Source organism: Meriones unguiculatus, chromosome 16, assembly GCF_030254825.1.
Source record: "Meriones unguiculatus strain TT.TT164.6M chromosome 16, Bangor_MerUng_6.1, whole genome shotgun sequence".
In the NCBI taxonomy this organism is placed as follows: Eukaryota; Metazoa; Chordata; class Mammalia; order Rodentia; family Muridae; genus Meriones; species Meriones unguiculatus.
The window spans coordinates 61,920,045-61,941,651 of NC_083363.1; the positions used below are offsets into that span (position 1 = coordinate 61,920,045).

Consider the following 21,607-nt stretch of genomic DNA (forward strand, 5'->3'; position numbering starts at 1 on the left):
GGCTCACAGCCTGTGGCAGGGCAGGGAGACAGGGCCAGGACACGGGGGACGGGGCTGTGGCCTCAGAGTCTGCTGGGCACGTGGGACCAGTGTGTCTGCTTTTCCCTATCTTCCCTCAACGGAAAATTAAACCGTACTTGTGAAAAATGACAGATGTCCCCGAAATAAGGTTCTATCCTCACATTTGGAAACAAAAATTACGGCAATATTTGCTTGGCACCCATGTGAAAAATCCCGACTTTTGGTCAGTGGAGCAAGGGAGAACCGATTTCTATTTCAAGCAAATATCTGGTTTGGGGACATTCAGATCCTTTCCTCCTGGACTTCCCTATCCTGGCAGTGATGTCAACTCTGGACAAGTGACGGACAAGACTCAAAGGTCACCCGTGTGGAGGTGCGGAGGCCAGACTCAATGTCTGAGCCAACACACTGGCACCGACCGCCCATGAGGACCATGGAGAACGGTTTTTACACTGTGACGAAAAGCACGGGGAAGCACACATTTAATTTTGAACCCAGTTTATCCGTGCAGACACAGGACAGAAGAAAATACAGCCTGCATGCTCCTGTTCTGGTTTGTTTTAATAACTTTGTTTTAGTGAGCAACCCTTGCTTTGCCAGTGTTAATTGTGACCTTGAGTTATCTGGCTGCGACCAGTCAGCTTTGTCTCCAGTGAACATAGTTTCCTGCCGACGTCAAGGTGTTGTGTGTGGGGAGCAGTCCATGGCGAAGAGCCCTGAGAAAGAGAAAAGCCAAGAGACAGGGCGAGAATCACACCTTAATATGCCAAAGTCGAAGCTCCCCACGGTACCGGGGCGCCCTCTCATGGCGATTACGGAAATGCGCGTGTTCCGGGGGAGACAGAACCCCAGGACAGGCTGTGTGGGGCAGGTGGACAGTTCTCAGCTTCAGGCTCAGAAGGTCTTTCTTCCCCGTAGTCTGTGCAGAAGATGGAGGTGGCGCCGCTGTGCGTTGGAGCACTGTTCCTAAGCTAAACTCATTTCTCCTCAGGCAAGCCCTGCTGCCTGTTAGGGCACGCCGCCCTGGACACCCCCTAAGATGTGCTAGTGACGCCGCACTGAATGCAAGAACGTTGCCGCCACAGATAGCCAGACGCTTGGGCCCGTACCTATTCAGCCTTCTGCCCTCCAGGGTGAGCCTTGAGGTACTTAGATATTTAAATGTGCATAAGGGGAGACGGGGGGGGGGACCAAGCCTGACAATGAATTCTGTTTATGGTTGATCTACGCCTCATGCGCACAGACGCCAGGTAACGTAGTGTGTCCGTTCGCTTCATTTGGATTTCATATCGCATGAGGGTGGGCGGGATTCTCTGCCACAGGGATGTGTCTGTGAAAAAACGCTGCCGATCTGAGAGCATTTCAGAGCGTTTTCAGGCTTCTGAGGCTCTGCCTGTACCCTGTAATAATCATTAGTCCTACTACGCTAATATCCTTTCGATCGCTGTGTGACATTGACAGTGGTGGTGCCTGACGCTTCTGGGGCAGCGACCCTTCACCATCTACCAGTCCTAGCACCCTATCAGGGCTCTGAGGCGGGAGCACCAAACACTCTGCCTGCAGACGAGGAGGAGGAAGGAAAGACTACCAGAGGCGAGTATTTTGGTTCAAGGTCGCAGGCCTTGTGAAGGTCACAGACCTCATGAAGGTTGCAGGCCTTGGGGATGTCAGCGTTTTATCTTTGCTGCCTTGGGAGAGTGAGCGGGAGGAGCCAAGGAAGGAGTGGAGCACCCAGAGCTGATGTGCCCGGCATTTGGTGATTGCGACATGATGTCATCTGCAGAGTTCATGCTGGACAGGCAGCCAGGTTACAATGACTGAGCACCCCCAAGCCCTGTAACATTCCAGGTGAATTGATGGTTGTGTGTTGGGGGAATTCACAGGTGTCACGGCCACACAGATGGTGACTGGTTATTGTCGTTGACCCTGTGTGAACCAGGGAAGTCTTGGGCTACCTGACCTAACTGAGTTAACGAGGGAGTAGTCCCACCTTAAGAAAAAAACAGAGCGAGACCTCAGGGTTTAGAAATATCAGGTTCAACACACACACACACACACACACACACACACACACACGGAACACATCAGTTGTGCAAATGCCCACAGAGCTTCTCCCATCCTCTCGAATGATACAGAGGCTCTTCCTGTCCAACTCTGGCTAAATAAAGGGTCCACAACTTGCTGCTCTTACAATGGCCAGCGCACACCCCCAAAAAGTACAACCACAGGCTTCTCTGGCGTGTGAGACGCCGGCATGAGCTGGGCAGTGACTGAAGAAGCAGCGGATGATGGGAGCATGGCTGGAGGAGCAAAGGAGAGGTTAGCGCCACCCCCTTCCGACAGCTATCCAGCTGCAAACCCTGACTTCCCAGTAGGTAACACCCAGGCCCGAGGGGACGACAGAGCTCACATTAAATCTAGACTTGGACAGAACCCAGGCTAAGATGGAGGCACTCACAGGCCTGCGGGGACGTGTTGACACTGTACAAGGACAAGTCAGAGCCCACCACTCAGTTCCCATCCTTGGCAATGAAGAGCTCAGCCTGGGTGGGCCACCAGCAGCCGGTCCCCCAGAGGACCAGGAACCCCCAGACACTCTCCTGGGGCTCACTCCACACCCACTCCACCAGCTGACATTTTCCAGCACCGAGGCGGAAATCACTCTAAATGGCTGACTTGGCATCCTAGGAGATGGCCACTTGAAGCATGAGCAGCCCCTGGCTGCAGACCTTTCCCCTGCTCATGCTTCATGGGTTGGGGAGGCAAACCACTGCTGGGCCCCTCCACCCACACCCCAGACGTGTTGCTGGCCCTGACAGAGGGAGGCCATGCTGACTCAGCCATGTCTGTGACTGCTGCTGTGTTTTAAAAGACGAGGGGCAGAGACATGGTCACCTCTGGCCCTCTCTCTCCCTCCCTCTCTCTCTTTCACTCCTTCTTCCTCTCTTCCTCTCTCCATCCATTCATCCACTCCCTCCCTCCCTTCCTCCCTCCCTCTGTCCATTCATCCACCTTCAGCTCAAACTGCAGCGTTCTATGCACAATCAACGCTTCTGCTCCTGCAGAGCACAGCGGCCTAAGCATGGGAGCACGGCTTGGCTCGGGGAAGCGTCCTTGCCACATGCCTTCTGCTCCTGCTCTCAAGGCTGTGGCTTGAGATGGAGACTCCAAATGGCGCCTTCTGCTTTTTTCCCAGGAAGTCTGTCTGTGCAGAGGGACGTCTGCAGATTGTGGAAGTCAAACCCTCCAGCTCCTCCTTCCAAGCGGAACATGAGCTGTAGACGGTTTCTACAGCTGTCTCTACCCTGACCACGTTAGGGCTGAGGAAAATAACTGACCCTGAGTATGCAGGTTCATAGGACAGTTACACAAATGAAGCATTTACTGCTAATTAATCATAAAGAGAGGTTTGCTTTATTTTATTATTTTCTTCACAATTCATTTATTATCTACCCTGATTGAAGCCCCTCCCCATCCTCCCTCTGTATCTTCCCTCCCCCCTTTCAAACCACACCAGGCATCTCTCCCAACAGCTGCAAAGAACAGGTGGAACACTTTTATTTCCTTTCTGAGAAAAAAAAGTGTGAAAATCACTTTTTCTTGTAAAGTGGTAATAAAACACACACACACCATCATAGGTCACAGTTGTGAATTCAGCTACTCTCTAGAAGATATGAAACTGTAAATGCTGGTCCTCAGCTCTTCAGCTTCTCCATCCTGGTCTCTGTTACACACACACACACACACACACACACACACACACACACACACCAGCAGCTGGGACTCCGAGGCCTCACAAAACCCTGGCGAGGTCCACGCACGTGGGATATCTCTCTTTTTCTGCACCGTCAGGAAAACACTGTTTTCCTTTCGCTTGTTTGAACGTTTGGTCCATGTATGGGTCAATGTGATCTCTTCATCCTCCACCCTAAAAAAAAAAAAAAAATCATTTTTGAAGAGATACGGTTGTGAGGGGGAACAGATAGGTGTGCAGTGAGCTCCGTCCTCGCCTCACAGAATGGACAGTGTGCTCCTCTCTGTTGCTCTGTTGCTGTTGTGAAGTGGTTTGTGGGGTCAGGGGAGAGTTTCCGGCGCTAACCCCCAGACTCCCTGAAAAGTGCAGACAAGCACGGGCCGGTTGTCACCTACACGCCGTCTATCACCGTCTCTAATCCTTACACTGCATTACTTGCTCCTGACACTGTTTGCACAGATCGGCCTGGAGAACTTCAGGCAGCAGCTGACACAGTGGTGGGGCCAGCGCCAGGCTGAGGCTCAGGCACACTGGACCATCCCATGTCCGAGGTTCTGTGTCCCCAGCAGCTGTGCGGGTGATGGTGACGGGTGATGGCGGCAATGGTGGTGAGCCGCAGCCCTGAGACTGGGAACCGTGCGTTTGTGGATGTCATCAACCCGACCTGTGACCTGAGTCATATTTGAACAATTTATTCACTTATAGTTTTCCTGAGCCAGGATTTGGCCGTGTTGCTCAGATGGGCCTCAGGTTCGGCGTCCTCTGGAAGTCCCAGGTCCTGGAGTTAAAGAAGTTCACCACCAAACCCTCACCCTTGTCATTTCTTTCAAAAATATTTATTTTCATTTTGTATGTAGCAGTGCTTACCTGTGTGAACACATGTGCCTCACACACACTTGGGGCCAGCAGAAGCCGGGAGGAGGCTATGGTTTCCCGGAGCCACAGGAACCACCCTGTGGGCACGGGGAACCGAACTCGGGTCCTCTGCTGGAGCAGCACGTGTTGTTAGCTGCCAAGCCATCTCCCAGCCTCTCGGACATTTTCACTGATGCTCACTTTTCTGTATCTGCACACGTACCTCCGGATCCCACCAATCGTGGCTAGAAGTGTTCCTGAGAAACGCGTTTGCCCTCAGGCCTTGTTCCTCCCCATCACCGGGGAGCTCTGCTCACGGAGCGTGACGGCATCCCTCCGTGAGCACCTGGAGATGAAGTCAAGTGTTGGGGAGCGTGTGCAGAGATGACAGGCACATAGCATGTTATTCTGCTGAAGCCCAGGTTGGGTGGAATTGGTGCCCACCGGGAATCCCGGAACCGATCTCTCGGCGTGGAGGGCTAATCTAATGTGTCAAACACTAGTTAGGATGGCGTCGACCCCAAATCACATAAATACGTGGAGAAGAGCGAGAACCAGGAATTGTCTACCCAGTGTGTGCAATCACACCGCACACACTATGTCCTGGCTAAACTAGGAGGTACCATAGAAAAACACGCCAGGGCACGGGAACGCAGGAAAAAGGCTTCCGGTGTCTTCCAGGAAAAAGTACCAAATAAAGTAAGTATCCTGGGGGTAAAACCCTTCCACGTGAGCTCACAGCTGCGGGGTTGTGCAGCAACCTGACGGCATCGCAGCCCTGTTGGAAGGTGAGAGCACACAGTGCCTTTCCCTGACCTGCTCATCTTACGTTTCAGAGGCTGCTGTGCAACCCAGCTTTAACAACGTCTGTTTAGAAATCATCCCGAGCTCCTGCGCTCCGGCTCCTTCCAGACCCGCCTTCAGCCTGAGTGGAGTGCAGACTCAACAAACACAGTGTCCACCAAAGCCTGGCAGAGCCGGGCAGGTCAGAATGTTTTGTGACTCCTGAAAAGTAGATTAATTTGCAGCTGGGCTAGGTTTTTGAGAAAATGGTTAAGTGATCTGCATTGTCCTCAGTCCTTACACTTTCCGGTGAGTCCTTCATTTTCTGTACTCTGGGTGACAGAACGTGGCCACAGATCTGTGCTCTGCAGCTCTGAGCTCAGACAGACAAACAGATGCACAAGGCATTGCCTTCAGGTCCCCAAGGCAAATGGTGGAAACAGCCACAGATATAAGGTTCAAGCCCAACCAACAGCATGCAACACACACTCATTTTAAGTGTAGGGCTCTGGGGACATCCAGGACTGGGCATGCCTCAGTGGTGGAGCACACATTTAATACACTTAGACCCTGGTCCTGTCCCCGGCACCACGAGAATAAGCACGGGGAAATATTCCAAGCAAGAGCCCAAGCAACAGGCCCTAGGGAGCAGGTGAGAACAGGAGATTCCCTTAGGCAGGGCTGGAAGAAACACCTTCTCCAGGCTGTTGATGCACAGGCCAGATTTTGGAAACATAAATCAAGTTTGAGTGATAACGGGACCAGTGTGTTTAGGGGGAAATTTGGAGAACCCCAGCACCTACTCTGTCTTTGTGTGGAACAGGGAAAAGTGCTTTCTCCTCTGGCCAAACTCACACTGGGAACAGAGTTGACTGTGAGTGGAGGACGGGTTGAGCATGAATTTCTCCGTATGCAACCTGGAGAGCCAAAGTCACCAAGAAGGGGAACGCCTTCCCACGCCAGCTCACTTGGTGCACAGCCAAGCACTTAGAGCAAGGAGCAGTGGATCCGGGCATTTGTCTGGGGGCTGTGTGAGCCACTGACGGCTGGTGTGGGGGAAGGACAGCTCACTGACCTCTTTGAATGAGGGTCATTAGGGTGTTGTGACAGTCCTGCTGAGAGGGTGTCAAATGAGATGAAGAAGGCCTGATCCAGGCGGCACTGCAACTTTAAGGAATTTGCCAGAGGAGTGAGAAAAAACAAACAAACAAGCAAACAACAAACAAACAAACACACACGGAAGGCTCCCACTTACAGGGGACCAAGGAGGAAGCCCCAGAGAGTGATCAGGGTGGTGAGAAGGGAGCCAAACAGGGGCGCAGGGGAGGGTGATGGAAACAAGAGTGAGTGGGGCATCAGGAGGAAGCGGCCCACGGCAGGCACACGCCAGCAGGACAGGACGTTCTGTTAGCACGTCCGGAGGAGGTGACCTGCTCTCTTCAGCAGCTCTTTCAGGTCCTCCACACAGGACTGGACCTCAGGCTCCAGTGCACAGCTGTTCATCGAAGGCCAGTGTTTAATTCCTAGGTCAAAATCGGAGGAAGGAGGAGGAGGTCAAGGTGTCACAGGATAGGTAAGTGCAGGCGTGGGGATGTTCCTGCCTCCTGCCCTCCGATGCCCTGGGATGGAGAGAAATGGTTCATGATGACTGAGGAGCATTTTCTGTGGTGTCACTGCTTGGGAGGATCCGGGTGGTGTGGGGATAGGAAGGAGTGGGACCACCAAAGCCAGCCTGGCAAAGGCTGCACTGCAAAGCTCTGCGAAGGTCTGGCTGTCCGGAGGTCAGCTTTGAAAGCTGCATCCCTCCCTACACAGGCACGGAAACAAAGCATGGAAGGCCTAAACACTGGCCTCACTGCCACAACTAAGGCTTGGGAAGAGCCTGGAATCTGGCCCGATTTCTGCTGCCTGTGGGTGCAGACGGCGTGGTTTACAGGACACATGTATTTGTTCATGCTGTGGAGCTGAGAGCTGACGGGGTTGACTTCTCCTGAGGCTTTTGGAAGCCAGGCTGTTTCCGACCCCTCGTCTTTGTGGGTGGCTGCCTTCTCCGAATCATCACGTGGCCTTCCTTTGTGTGTGCAACCCCCCCCCCCCCCCGCATCTCATTCGTTCACAAGGGGACCAGTGGTCCTGAACCTGGCCAGTGTGAGGCTCCCTGGGACATACTGGTTTTTTTTTTTTTTTCACATACATATTCTTTATAGAGTAGATTTTTTAAGTGTGTCTGTATGAGTTTATGCATGCCCCGTGTGTGTGTGTGTGTGTGCGTGTGTGTGTGTGTGTGCGCCCTTGGGCACCAGAAGAGGCCACCGGGCACCCTGAAGCTGGATTTGCAGCAGTTTTAAGTGCCACGTGGTGCTGTGAAGTGCACCTACTTCCTCTACAAGAGCATCGGGGCTCTCAACCCCAGAGCCGAGCCTCCAGACCCCTGTGTAAGACATTCTCAGGGTTAATTTAATTTTCAAACTGGGCACCACAAGAGATTAACAGCAACCTGCCATAGATCATAGGTAACTCATCGTCTGCTTTTTTCCCCCTCTTTCCTCCTTTAACATTTTCGAATTTTCTCTTCAAAGAAGCTCTTTCCAGTTTCTCGTGGGTGTATGCAAATTGCCGGGGCTGCCGCCCTCGCTCTCTGGCATCGCTGGTAACATGGCGGTTATTTGACGTATTACCCCAAGTTCCTATATCCGTACCCGAGGCAGTCACACTAAGAAGCATGTCCTCGTCACAAGTCCGATGGTTTCACCCTGATCGTCCTGTCCCCATTTCGTTGGGCATGGGGCAGGATAGCACGGCAGGACTATGCCATCCCACAGAGCAGCTCCCTTCAGGGCCCGGAAGTGAGGAGGAGTGATCGGGGCCATCCGTTTGTGGCTGAACCCTCTGCAGACACTTTCCACTTTGGCCAGTTGTGTGTTTCTGCATTAACCACTGCCCTGTTCGAAGAAATTCCCTGATGTGGTGTGAGAGCTGCAGTAACCCGTGGGCAGAGAGAAAGAGAAACTTAAAGGGTGATTTGATACTGTTTCCACGCGGCTAAGAACGGTCACATCTGGGACCTTATCCATTCAGCTGAGTGACAGCCTGTTCACAGCTGGAACTATGTCCATTCGGCTAAGTGATGGTTCACTGATACCTGGGGCCTGGCACTCCTTGACCCTGTGTCTCAGGCAGTTTCATATACTTGCTATTTTAAACTTTTCTCCCACTTTCCTTACAACTAGTTTATACTGGTTTCACCCCAACCACCCCACAAACTCTGGTTTCCCAAATTTACCACAGTATCTGCGTTGATAAATTCAAAGGTTTAACTGAGGTCTATACCCTGTAAGGTTTAACTGAGGTCTATACCCCGTTTGAATTGCTTGCACACCAGCTGTGCTCTGTCACCTTTTCTTGCTTGGTTTCTAGACTCTCAACATTACTGCATTTCTTCCCATTTTAATGGCCTGTCTCTTTTCCACTGTTGTTTTCCCTCTGAGAGTCCTGGGGCCATTTCTGTCACCTTCCCTCACGCAGTTTTATGGCTTAGAGAAGGAGAGTTCCTGTAACTCCTACATTCAGAGTTCCCAGCTTCTGCCCTGATTTTTGAGCCGTCACGAGCTTCTCGGTACATAAGATTTCAGGTCGTGCTCCTCAGATCCTAAAGTTTCCCACCTCAACAGAAACAAAGATTAATAACATTCTCAAGACCAGCGAGGGCCTCCCCACAGCACCCACCCAGTCTCTCCCTTGTTCTAAGGTCTGAACAAGTCATCCACGTTCTGTGGAAACCCAGACAGTCACTGTAGGTTTCCCATCTGTGGATTCAAGCCACCACGTGTTAAAATGCCCAGGGCAGGCAAGCCTCCATTCTCCAAGGACTCCTTTCTGCACTCGAGTATCGCAGCGACTGGGACACTGTGCTCTGCATTTGTCACTCATAACTAAGCGCTTGGTCTCGTGGGTAGCCCAACAGGCTGGCTTATAGTCTTTGCTCCTTAGAGGCTTCCCATGTCACCCATCCTCGGGTGCAACCTCCACCCCCCAACACACACCTCCCCCTCCCCCCCAAAGCACGCACACATGCACATGCCCTCCTAGTTCAGGCCTTCCAGAGAACTCTGCCTCATACTGATTTTGAGACCAGGAGTATTTCTAGAGAAACAGAATTTTAAAGTTGATTTTTTTTTCCAGTAGGCTTGTAGTTTCTAGAGCTCTAACTCACACCTAAAGCTTCTGTGGATTTCCCTGGCAATATGGAGACTGTCGGTAAACCATGGTGTGAGCTGTTCAAAGCTTTCACCCAATGGATGCATTCCCTACTCTATATAACAATTCGTGAAAAACATGGAGTGTGTTGCTTCTGGCTGGCTGCTTCTAGCATCTTTGCATGAAGGGACAAAGGACAAGAATGGACATAGAGACACAAACATACAGGAGCCCCCCAAAGTTTTCAAGTGCACCCCAAGAGGACCTTTTCTCCTGCCAGCCTCTTATGTCTTTGGCTGACTTTACCTTGTAATCAAGAGTCAGCATCAGGACTGTCAGTAGTTAGTGTGAGGATGCTGACTGGGAGAGGAGGATCCTGTATCTTGGGATGAACATGTTTAGGAGCATGAGGATGACGATGGTGTGATGATGACGATGGTGCGATGATGACGATGGTGTGATGATGATGATGGTGTGATGACAATGACGATGGTGTGATGATGACGATGGTGTGATGATGACGATGGTGTGATGATGACAATGGTGATGGTGATGATGATGGTATGAAGACAATGATGGTGATGGTGATGTTGGTGATGATGATGGTGATGATGTGATGATGATGGTATGAAGACAATGATGATGGTGATGGTGGTGATGGTGATGGTGATGGTGACAATGATGTGATAATGATGATGACAATGATGATGGTGATGGTGATGATGACGATGGTGTGATGATGACGATGGTGTGATGATGATGATGACAATGATGATGGTGATGGTGATGATGACGATGGTGTGATGATGATGATGACAATGATGATGATGATGGTGATGATGGTGATGATGATGGTGATGGTGACAATGATGTGATGATGATGATGATAATAATAATAAAATTATGTTTGAGTATGGTGGTACAACTCCTCTAATCCTATCACTTGGTAGACAGAAGCAGGTGAATATTTGTAAGTTTAAGGCTGGTCTGATCCACATAGTAAGTTCCAGGCCAGCCAGGATAACATAGTGAGACCCTGTGTCAAGTCAGTCAATAAATCATCTATCTCTCTATCTCTCTATCTGTCTATCTCTCTATCTGTCTATCTATCTATCTATCTATCTATCTATCTATCTCAGGAAAATGGGGTTGAGAGTGAATTGGTCATTAAAACCTACTTTTACGTTATGGGATGGTCCAGAAAATGTGCTCTTGCTCATCACTGGAAGAATGGGTTACGAGGGCAGCACAGCACACTTGTAGATCTCTTCTATTGCCTTTCTGTGAGCTCATTACCGAGGGCATCACAGCTGCTCAGACGGGTAACTTAAACAGATGGGTCTAACTGAAGTCCCAAGTGAGAGTGGGTAATGGGCAGCAGCTAGTCACCAAACAAAGGCTGTGCTGATTCATGGTCACCTTGACACAAACAAGACACCCGGTGGGAAGAGCCAGCCGTGGCCGAGGAAGCTCTCCATCATATTGGCCAATGGTCAAGTCTGTGGGAGCATTTTTCTCGATTAATGATTGATGTGAGAGGCCCCGCCCACTATGGGCAGTACCACCCTGGGCAGGTGATTTTGGATATAAAAAAGCTGATTGAGCCATGAAAAGCAAGCCAGGAAGCACCATTCTTCCATGGCCTCTGCCTCAGTTTCTGCCTCCAGGCTTCTGCCCTGAGTTCTGACCCTGGCTTCACTCCATTGTTTCTCCTCCACGTCGGCCACTGTCTTCAGTCAGTGTTTTTGTCACAGCAACGGAAAGCACCTGCAGTCAAGGGAGACAGCAGAAGTCAAAGCACTGACCTGGAGGGTCTGTGTGGCTCATCAGTGCCGGCCCATCGAGCCAAGTGTTCCTGGAAGCGGAGCACAGAGAACTGAGTCTCTGCTTAGAAAGTCTCGCAATGTGAAGCCACGGTAAACCACAACAGCAGAGAACCCCAACTCTTCTGCTGCTTCCAGCCGGAAACCAGCGTGCAGACAGCACAGAGAAGGCCAAGAGCCCCAGGGGGAACGTGCTGTTCCACCCTACTGCTAATCTTTCACCCATGTTACCCGAAGGGTAGGCAGGGGGACACAAGGGACTGTAGGCCACTTAGAGGTACAGGAAGCTATTCGGGAAGAAAGGAATGGGAGTGGGACAGTGACCTGTCAGTCTTAGCGTCTGAGCACATTTTTACTTTTACAGCTGTTTAATGAGAGATAAGATTGAAAATTTTTCCTTTTCCCTTTTCTTCTATTTCTCTCTCCCTCCTTCCCTCTCCCTGTTGTCTCTGTCTTTCCCCACATCTCTCTTCCTCTCCTCTTTCCACTCTCTTTCTCTCTGCCCCCCTTTTTCTCCTCCAGGATGTCCTGGATCATATGAAGTAGCTTCAGAGACCCCTCCTCTCTGTGCTTAGAGAAAGGAACAGGAAGGAAGTAAGAAGTTTGGAGGCCTGGATACCTGCCTGGATTCTAAGGTAGTTCCTAAAAGTGTCTAGTTTCCTTTTATCCAAAATGCTTAGCACATTGAAGTATACTTCGTGGTTGTGTTTTCAGGTCTCTGCTTGTCATCAGTGTTAAAGCACATCAGGGGATGCTTATGTAATAGGAAGTGTGGAAATCCGTCTTTCCATCCCTTCCGTTTCTAGAAAGACTCTTCCTACTCAGTAGAAATTTAAGGTGTGCTCAGGAAAAAGCCCGCACGCTTGTCTTTCATCCATATAAGTTCACAAGCTACTGTCAGTCAATACAGTTCAAGTATTACCATTAACCTCTGCAACCAGCTCCCCTTGCTGAACATGAACTCAGGTTGGAAAAGGAAAAATGGCAGGAGTAGCTGCTCTCTGCTCTGGAGACAGGTCTGCGGACCTGTTGCTGGTGTGCTCGGGTAGGCTTGCCTGTCTGAAGGTGCTTTGTGCGCAAGAGAGGCCATTGTCTGCCAGGGTTGGTGTGAGCTGCGGCAGAGATGGCTCAGAATGACCTGGGCGTGTGGAGAGCCATGGGCGACGCGAGCTCTCCTCCATGTGCGGCCCATCCCAGTGTGTGTACCTGCCCAGTCAGCACAGCAAGGTACTCTGAATAGGAAATGTTCCTCGTGGGTCTGTGCATTTGAACATTGGTTCGAGCTGCTGGTGCTGTTTGCAGAACAGAAAGCGTAGCTTTGAGAACACGTGGCCTCCCCTCCCCTGTCCTAGGACTGCTTACTCTCGAGGTTGAACTGAGCGACAGTTTGAGTTGATCTGCACCAAATCTCCCATCTGGACAGTTGCTCTTTGTGATGGTGTCGAGGCCGTGGGCCCTTGAGAGAAATGGTTACCTTGTCTCAAGGGAATTCTAACTCTTGTGGAACAATATTCTTGGGGTTATAGGAGAAGGTTATACAGAAGGTTATACAGAAGGTCTCTTCTGTAGACCTTCACCAGTTGTATGTGTATGTTTGTGAAATGAGAACACCTACACTTCATAAATTATTTGTGAAATGAGCACCTACACTTCATAAATTATTTGTGAAATGAGCACCTACACTTCATAAATTATTTGTGAAATGAGCACCTACACTTCATAAATTATTTGTGAAATGAGCACCTACACTTCATAAATTATTTGTGAAATGAGCACCTACACTTCATAAATTATTTGTGAAATGAGCACCTACACTTCATAAATTATTTGTGAAATGAGCACCTACACTTCATAAATTATTTGTGAAATGAGCACCTACACTTCATAAATTATTTGGCTTCAGGTATTTTGTCATAGTAGCAAAAGGTAGATAAAGTAAAATTGAAATCATCTCTGATGAACCATTTTCCTGTAACGCTAAAAGCAGGAGTTGATGTTGGTGGTACTTTTCTTTAAGGACCAAACCTTTCACATGAGTTTCCTCACATACCAATGGTGAGCCCTGGGGAGGTTCTAGCACAGGCCATCTGGCTGACTGGCTTGCTTGCTCCTGCGGACTGTGGCCTAGAGCTGCATTTCCTGTTCCCATCTGCAAGAGACGCCCTTCCTGCAGGCTAACCCAGAGGTTGGTCAGAGAACTGAAAAGGGTGTGATGGAATTTACATAGCTGTGGGCAGCCTAAAGAATATTGGATCTGAAGAAAAAATGAGTTAAAAAATGCCTTGTTCTGCCTACATGAAACAGCTACCTTTGGGGCCGTAAAACAATGACAGAAACATCCATCTGGCCAGAGCTACCTGGCCCTTCACCCGGGGTGACACTCAGCTCAGAGCGTCGCCAGCTTTTCAGGAAGACATTTCAGTCCCCAGAAGGCTTTCCTTCAGATGTGACAGAATTTAGGTCATCGGTACAGGAGCTCAACTTTTCAAAGCCCCTTTTCCGAGCAGCACTGCAAAAGCTGCCTGTCCTAAAAGGGGTCCTTATGAGCGTGTGCACAGTTATCTTACCAGCGTGTGCACAGTTATCTAACGGTCCACGGGAAGCACAGCTGACAGGACTCGCAGTCTGTGCTCCACCCAGCCAACAGCTTCCTGCTAAGGAATCTCTAGTCGTGCTTGGGTTTAATTTTTTAAAATTTTGCTCCGTACATTGTTGTCATGTCGTTTATTTTAAGAAAATGTCTGTAGTGTTGAAACATTCCACCTTCCTTGAGTTTTTGCTAAAATGCATTCTCAAAGGCAATGCTCTCATCTCCGTGGCTCAGTGGGATGTTCTCCCTGACACTTGGCCATTTGTTTCTCCATCCCATGGGCTTTGAACATCTTCATCTGAGATTTTCTGAGCATGTTCAGGGCACGTGATCAACTCTGCAGTCTCTGAGACCACAAAGCCTCTTGAGGAACACAGAAAGGTTCTCTTCTACCCCTTCGGCCCAAGGTCTCTGTAGCACTCTGGCACCCACCACGGCCTTAAGCAGAGATTCCGCAGACGTGGACGCTGGATCCATGTCCGGTTAAGGAGAGAGCCCTTACCATTCTCGGCGCTGCAGTGTCTGCATGGCAGCCATCTCACTGCTTCTCAAGGCTCTCCATTTCTCTCTCTCTTCACTGTCTGTTAGGTCTGATGAATCTTTCCCTATCTTGTATAAAAATGGACCTTCCGTTTTGACACACTTGACTCCTATAAAGCCTGTCTGTCCTTGGACAGCATATCCATAAGACACCCCCCCCCACACACACACAGTGCTTAAAAAGAAAAGGGAAATTTGCCGAGCTGGCTCTACCCCACTGACCACAGGGCCATCACCTGTTTTACAAAGGTATCCACCATTTACTTATGTGTAGTGTTTATGTGTGTGCATATTTGTGTGTGTAAAGTTGGGTATGTGTATCACTATGTATGTGGAAGGCAGAGGATAGTCTGAGGGGTACTTCATCAGGGGATGTCCATGTTTTTTAAGACAGGATTTCTCATTGGCCTGTAGCAAGTCAAGAACCAGTAGCAACTGGTCAGGAACCAGTAGCAACACTTCTGGAAATTTTTTTTTAAACATAGAAATATCATAAGAATGTGCTTCTGTTCTATTTTATTATTTACCGTTGTGGAATTCTTTCTTCATTGATTTATTTATTTAATCACTTTACAGCCTTACTGCAGCCCCTCCCACCTCTTCTCCCAGTCTCTCGCTCACACACTCCCCCCCCATGGTGTGAGGATCCCCGTGGTGTGGGGATGTGGGCTGCTTTGGACTGTCTGCAGCCACTGGCTATGATTTCCCTCCTCCTCTAGCAGAGGCATGTTTTTGCCAGCTGCAGATAGTGTGGCGTTTGGAATTCTGGAAACTTGTCAGAGGGCCAGGGCTCCCAGAGGTAGGAGGTGACAGGTCATCCAAGGGGGTGGTTGGGTTTGTCAGTAGCTGTGCTCAGAGAAATAAAAAGTAAGAACTGAGATTCAAGCATCTCTCTCTCTCTGCCCCTCTGTTCTTCTTGCTCTCCTAGCTGGTGATAGGGGGCAAAGCTGGGGGGATAAAAGGTGGGAAAACGAGAATCCGCAAAGCAGCAGAGACTTGATACAGGAGTCCCAGGTCCCCAGGGCTGAAATTATGTCTTCGGGGGCGAACCCCTTTTTTCCTTTTTTCTTAATGTGGGTTCTAGGGACCCAGGTCATGTCCTCATACTGGAAACGCAAGCGCTCTACCAACTGAACGTTGTCACCAGGCTTAGTTCTTGATTTTTAACTTTGCTTAAAAAGCGTCATCCTTTCTTGGTCTCCAGGCAGGAAGCTAAGAAACGTTGAAAATCTTTTCTGATATCTTTTAGAGTTCTTGTTGAGGTTTTATTTTTTTTTCTTTTGTGTGTGTGTTTCTTTTGTTTGACCCCCAAGAGGTAGTTAACTTGTTATGTGATAAGGTCATCAAAGTTTTTATCTGTTCTGAGATAAAAGAGCAACCGCCTCCTGGACCGGAAGCCGCAGGTTGGGCTGCTGAAACCAATCTTTACCAGAAATTATGCAATTGGTGGTCTAGAAGAGCACAAGGCTCCAAGGCAGGACGACTCCTCTCACTCAGCAGGACCTTGTGTGGGTACTGAACCCCAGATGCCTCCCCCAACAGGAAGCCCCCCTTTTCTGTCATGAAGAGGAGCGGAGGGGCTCCGGCTCCTGCCCCGCCCACTGCCAAGGATGAAGCAGAAAGGTTGGTGCCCTTTGGCACTTATAACTACTCGCAGATAAGACACAGAACGAAGAGAAAAAACAGTGGGTTGCTGCCCAAATCTCTCATGCTGGTGACCCTAGGCTTTGTACGGTGATCCCTGGTGGGAATCAGGCTGCAGCGTTTTCAGGGACCTGCAGGTCACACATCCTACCGATTTTGACATGTCAGCCTCACAGAAAGTTGAAAGGTGACACCTATGACCGTGGATGCCCAAATACTCAAGGCATGCCTGCTCCATCGGTCTCTTTCTCTCCATGTCCCTGTCGTCACCCGTCACAGTCTTTTGATTGGCAGAGTTTGTGCTCCACATGATCGAGAGAGGTTTTAAAAAGGTAAGCTACAAGTTCGGATTTTTACCCAGAAAGTGGTAAATGCTGTCTTTCTCACCGTCTGTAGAAAAGATGTCAGCCTAAAGTGAAGTTCAGGGGCAGATGGCAGAGTAAGGGCCAGCAACGCTGCTGTCTCCACAAGAGATGTGGTCTTTCCTGAGTACTGTCTGTCCGTGCTCCTTCCCGCGTGTTCACAAGCTTTCGGGAAGTGTGTGTCTGGAGTGTGTGGGCCCCTGGCTCTGGGAGCTCACAGCTCATCCTCTCTATTTACGGATTCCATATTTGCATGTGTGTGACCCGTGTTACAACTCTCTAGGGCTCTGCAGGGGCACGCACAGAATGAGAAGCAATCTGAGTTGATGACCACACACATTCCCAGCTGAGGTCAGGGGTTTTTATTTTTAAACGTTCCAGTAGCATCAGGAGCTGTCTAGTGCTAGAAGCCTGTCCAGGGAGAGGATACGTAGTTTTGCTGGCTTCTGATTCAGTGCTGAGGAAGCAACAATGCACATGAAATGTAAGCAAGTGTGTCCACTGACCACTTAGTGACCTCTGACCGGAGGGTCAGAGTTCGGCAGTCTGGCATGCCTTCTTAGTGTCGTGGTGTCTCATGCAGTCATGCTTGTATGTGACATAACTGTTGGGAGCAATGCCTCCAGAAGATCTTTTATTGTATAGGATTGTTTAGCTATTCTGTTTTTGTCTTTATGAAGTTGAGAATTTTTCTTTCAAGGTTTGTCTCCTGTGTCAATGAGTTCAAGGCTCTTCCCCACTTTTTCTTCAAACAGGTTTAGTGTGTCTGCTTTTATATTGAGGTCTGTTATCCACTTAGACTTTAGTTTTGTGCAGGGTGATAAATATGGATCTATTTGCATTTTTCTACATGTAGACATCCAGTTAGACCAGCACCATTTATTGAAGATGCTATCTTTTTTCCATTGTATAGTTTTGGCATCTTTGCCAAAAATCAGGTGTCCGTAGGTGTGTGGATTTATTTCTGGGTCTTCCATTCGATTCCAGTGATCCAGCAGCCTGTTTCTATGCTGGTACCACACAGTTCTTATTACTGTTACTCCATAGTACAGCTTGAGATCAGGGATGGAGATACCTACAGAATAATGGGAACAATTTTCTAAGTTTCCTAACTTGTTTGGAAATGAATGGGTTTAATGATATGGGAATATTTGGGGCATTTGGGAAAAGCATAATGCACAAAACATGAGTTTGCATGAAACAACCTTAGCAGGGCTAGGGTGGACTGGCCTGGAAGTTCAAGGCTCAGCTGGTTGAGTTCACATGAAGCTCACAGAGGAGGCAACTTTGGCCTTCAATTCAAAGTAAGTTCACCAGCAATTTTACTTTCTCCTTCACATTTTAGTGATGGAATAAAACTTAAGCTGGGCTTCTGAGGGGAACAGGATGGTATTACATTGCCATTGGGCTTGTGGCTCAGTTTCATTTGGTTCATTTGTGGATTGTAATTGGGCATTTGGCTGAAGGTCTAAGTTGGATGTGGTCTAATGAGAACTAGCCTGATGCTGATGCTGATACGCAAAGTTGGCTTCAAAGTATAAGTTCACTGTGCAAAAAGAAACTTAAAAAATTTGGGGCCTAAAGTTTTTATAGGGAGATGAATATTTAATTGTGTGTGTGTGTCTGTGTGTGCGCACGCATATGCACACAAACACACACACACATACACACCCGGTAAAGCACTCGAGCAACCAGAAGAGTTATTGGTAGTTTTAATGATTGACAATTGGATCATGAGGATGTCTGGGCCTCAGGCACTCCTTTAGAGAGCTCTTTGTAGCAGAAATAACTCTGAAAAGGAACACCAACATAACTATATAAAGAACAGAAAGTAATGTATAAGAGAGAAGGCAACATTAGCCGTATTACTGTCTAATACACATTTAGAAAACTTGTTCTTCGTGGAGTTATCAAGACTGGCTTGGATGACATGGCTCTTTCTATGGATTGAACCGTATAACCATTGATAATACAGATCTGCTACCAGTCAATGAACTTGACTTACCAGCTGGATTTCTAGGCATGTTTCCTAACATGCAACAAATGGCACTGGCCAGTCATGGTGCTCTAAAGCCACGTTTGGAAGGAGTCCCCGAAGCTTTCCAGGGCCTGCGTTGCGTAGCATTGCCAAGTGGTCAGAACCGGCAGCAAGCTGGACTGTGGTAGCCACTCTTTGTTTGCTTTAGTCTTCCTCTTTCTATTTTAAGCAGCCTATCACAGGGCAGTACAGCACCACATATAGAGATGATTTCGAGAAGGTGCTACGGAGGGGCCTGGTTTATGGCTCTTAGCATTGTCTGTTACATACGACATTGGATGGTAGGACCATAGAATGGTAGGACCATGCAGGAGGCTTCCCTGTGTGGGCACAAAGGAAAGCAGGGCAGGGGTTCAGGATGCAGGGAGGTAACAGGAAGTAGAAAATGATCTCAGACGCGGAGCTACAGGGAACTGGAAATAGAGAACCATGCTAAATGTGTAGGAATGACCTAAGTTTGCAAGGCATGTGCTGGCTTGCTAGCTCAAGCAAGCAACTGTGCGTGTGATCACAGACAGAAATGGAGGCTTGGGAAGAGGAAGGAGCAGCTGGGATGAAGGAGGGAAGCACCGACCAGAAAAGGTGTGAAATGCCCAGGTAAGTGTGCTGGTGACTGTGTGTGAGCCTGAGCTGGCAGCGCTGGGCTGCAGAGTGGACACCGAGCTGACGCACAGGTGAGGTTTACTCACAGGTCAGTGGGAACAGAGGAGGACAGGAGCTGAAATGACAGAAGTGGTGGGAAATATTTGGTTGCAGAGGCACAGAACATATAAGGCAGAGTTCCAGGCTGCAGTGAAGGAAACAAGAAGACGGCAAACATATCGCTCACTGGATTTGGCCAAGCTGGGGCCAATGGTCATGGCGGGAGGAAAGCTTTGTGTGCATATACCTCCCCATGCTGGCTTTCTCCGTGTCTCACTTTGCGTTATGCACTAGAGGATCCGTGCCACGATTCCTCACGGAGCCCCATCCCAGGACAGGACGGTGCCCTCCCTTTGCCAGGCTACCCTGCGTCTCTGCAAACACCCCCACTGCTCCCCTACCTCCTCCAGTCTGCACATCCTCTTCGCTCGCTTCCCCATGACTGAAGAAGCTGGGCCACGTGTATGCTCATTTTTTCTCTCTTGCTTTTTGTTTTTTCTCCAACACTGTTTCAGACAAGAACAATTTCCACACCGGCATCTATTATGCTGGTCCCTGAGGCCGCCTGTTCAGAGGCCTACTAGGATCTTTCGCTCTGGTGTCTTAGACACTTCAGTCTAACAGTTCCCAAACCAAATCCAGATCAGCTTCCTCACCAGTTACAGTGGGCGAATCACCCTCTTCTCTGTCCCCCAGCTCCACAGGCATGCCCACATTTTCTGCTGTTAAAGCTCAGGCGTCAGGTCTCCCCACCACGCCTTTTCTCTGCCCTCAGCTTTATCAGGAAGTCCTGCTGATAAAGGTCCCCTGGTCCCCTCCCAGCCTCTGCTACCGCCATCCCAGCTCAGTAGTGCCTCACCCATCACCGTCTCCATGGCAGCAACTGTATTATTGCCATAGCAATGATCTTATTATTTCAAACAATGCCCCCATGACCCTCGGCGCAGTCGTCACTGGGCGGTGAGGTCTGCAGCCCATCTCTCGTGCTGCCCAGCAACCGTGCTGGCCGAAGCACTCCTGAAGTGGCCCCACATGCCCTGGAGCGAGGTCACTAAGGGGAGGCAGGCTTGCTTCGATTGCTGGACGGCTGGTCTTGAGATTCACGACAACCTAGCCGTAGAGGGACAATAGGTGGACAACCCCCGTGGTGGTTCTAGCCTTCCGGTTACCTTGGCCAAGGCCCAGAGAGAGCGCGAGACGGTGATTCCATCTGTCTGTTAAAGAATCAGCCGTTCACCGCCTGCTTTGCTTCTTTTCTGCTAGAGCTCCTCACCGAATGCAGTGGTCCTAACTCATCCTCTTCCTCTTTCCGCATCCCAGCCCGGAATGCCTGTCCACAGCCCAAGAGTCAGCCCTTCAGCCCAACCCCCACGGTTACTCTCATCTTGTAAACTTGGGGGTAATTTGTTATGCAGCAGCAGCTGTAACTGACACACAGAAAAATCTCGTTCATCTTTACATATTTTTAACCTGCTAGAGTAAGCGCTCAGTGTAAAGCTGCGGAGTCCGTCTCACTGCTTCGTTAAATACTTTTGGTCTTTTTGTAACAGGGCTTCTCTCTGTAGCCGTGGCTCTGTAGACCAGGCTGGCTTCGAGCTCAGAGAGCTGCCTGCCTCTCCCTTCCCCTCCCCTCCTCCTTGAACACTGGGGTTAAAGTTGTGAACCAGCACAGCTGGGAGGATCAAAACTCTTGCTGTGACCCGAGGACCCTGCAGTGTCCCCTGGTCTTGAGGCACATGCGTCTGCTGAGTTCTCCAGACCCTCCGGCTTTCCTTCAGTGCCCGGAACTGGCTCTGCTCCTTTCCGCCACAGCGCTTCCTTCCTGTGCCCCACTGCTCACACCCCCTTGCTCACCATTCCTGACCATTCTGCAGCAGCTCTTCAAGAGCCTCAGGATTCCGCACAGAGGCCTGACCACAGGGCAGGTTTCTAGTTATCTTTCTTCATGGTCCCTTGGGCGTTTTCAGCACTGTCACTCTTGCAGGAATTTTACACGTCTCTCTGAAGGAGTAGGAAGACACAGTGATTGGAATACAACGTTTGTAGTGTTAACTGAGTGCCAGGATAGAAAATGGATTGAATTGGGAACCATGAATGCATTTTAACAAGTTGGGAGCTTGTGTTACTCAGTGTTCTGCTTCTGTGACAAATACCTAAGCAGTCAGTTTCTAAGGCGGAAGTGCTGCTTAGTGCCCAAGGTTTTGATCTATAATTGCTTGGTGCTGTGCTTTGGGCCTGTGGGGAGGGAGCACGGTGTGGAGGGGAGCACAGTGAGGAAGCACAGTGTGGCAGGAAGCACAGTCTGGTGAGGATCATGTTGGAGAAGAACACACTCAACTCCTGATGGCTGGGTGTTTT

General features: G+C 49.5%; 1 protein-coding gene and 1 long non-coding RNA gene across 3 annotated transcripts in view; both read left to right on the forward strand.

The window, feature by feature from the left end:
* The first annotated feature begins 440 nt into the window (after positions 1–440).
* LOC132648254 (uncharacterized) lies at positions 441–2,696 on the forward strand. The gene is made up of 3 exons (XR_009586624.1): positions 441–574; positions 1,013–1,166; positions 1,483–2,696. It is a non-coding gene; the product is annotated as an uncharacterized LOC132648254 (long non-coding RNA).
* A 9,258-nt stretch (positions 2,697–11,954) lies between these two features.
* Positions 11,955–21,607, forward strand: part of Il1rl1 (interleukin 1 receptor like 1) — a 48,838-nt gene continuing 39,185 nt past the window's right edge. Inside the window, exon 1 of one of the 2 annotated variants that reach the window (XM_060369959.1) lies at positions 11,955–12,068. The gene's annotated coding sequence lies outside the window, so the exon portion shown is untranslated. Of the gene's footprint in view, positions 12,069–19,099; positions 19,205–21,607 lie in introns of those variants that run through there. The other variant, XM_060369960.1, reaches the window with a different exon arrangement.